Below are 1,091 nucleotides of genomic sequence, written 5' to 3' on the forward strand. Positions count from 1 at the left end.
TTAGGTGCCTGCCGTATAGACTTTTTTTTTTTTAAAAAGGCTTTTATATCTACACACACACACACACACACACACCTTTTAGCTTGCTCTGTTCAACACAGGCTTAGAACATAATAAGCATATCATTTTTCACCTGCAAAGAGCTTTTCAAATACTTGCTATCATCACTGTAAAGTAATTGATTATTCTCATTTTAGATGTAGGAAAAATGAGGCCTAAATGTCAAGGTCAACATTTTCAAATTTGGATTCCTAAAATTAGGCATTTGCACACACAGAAGCACATGGATGATGGCCTATTCAGAAATACCAAGTGCTCAGAACTCTTAGTATTTGTCAGAGGAAAAAACATAGCATAAACTTTAAAATATTTTAAGGTTTGACTTCATTGCAATATGATCAGGAGACGTACGCTAGCCTGATCCATTTCTAGTAACAACAATAGCAACTTGTTGCATGATTGAGTAGAAAAGAATCGTGTTTGTTGATGTACATTACACCAACATCCTCAACAACTCTTAACTCACTGTGGTTTTAACATTAAATCAAGTCTAGTGCAATAGCATCTGTTGTATGCAGAAAGAGTGGAAAAGTTTAATTTCTTCTGATGATGCTGTGTAAAAGTGTTGTTTCACTCCAACCCTATGTACCACTTTCAAAATGTTCGTGAAATTGACATACATTTACATTACGGTAGTAACTGCAAGCTAGTAACAAAGTCCTGGAAGGGAATTCCATCAAGATAACCACAGGAAAAAGCACTCTTAAGAAAAACCATCCCTGACCTAGAAAGGATTTTAAAGAGGCAAGAGCAGATTAAAAGATACGGGAATGAGAAGCTAAATTTGGCCAGTTTGGCTAACCAGATGGACACGTTACGCATAACAGTGATCTGTTTCATTTCGTTATCTGCATACACACAGTGAGGTTTATACTATGGAAGAGAGATTCCAGAAGATAATTAAACAAGGGTCAGTAAAGGACTTCCAGGAGATAAGGCAAGGATAGACAACCTGTAGTAGTAGCCTGCCATGTGAGGTTCCAAGTTTTATAAAAATCACCTATCATCAGGGGTGACTGGTGCCTCATGAG

At 36.9% G+C, this 1,091-nt stretch overlaps 2 protein-coding genes across 7 annotated transcripts in view; both read right to left on the minus strand.

Moving 5' to 3' along the window:
• The window catches only part of INO80 (INO80 complex subunit), a 317,697-nt gene that overhangs the window by 228,614 nt on the left and 87,992 nt on the right, over nucleotides 1-1,091 (minus strand). The window lies entirely within an intron of this gene.
• ELAVL2 (ELAV like RNA binding protein 2) overlaps nucleotides 1-1,091 on the minus strand; it is an 81,682-nt gene that overhangs the window by 52,389 nt on the left and 28,202 nt on the right. The gene's annotated exons all lie outside the window — the stretch shown is intronic.

This window comes from Gavialis gangeticus, unplaced genomic scaffold, assembly GCF_001723915.1.
Source record: "Gavialis gangeticus isolate Ggan-Ray unplaced genomic scaffold, GavGan_comp1, whole genome shotgun sequence".
Taxonomy (NCBI): domain Eukaryota; kingdom Metazoa; phylum Chordata; order Crocodylia; family Gavialidae; genus Gavialis; species Gavialis gangeticus.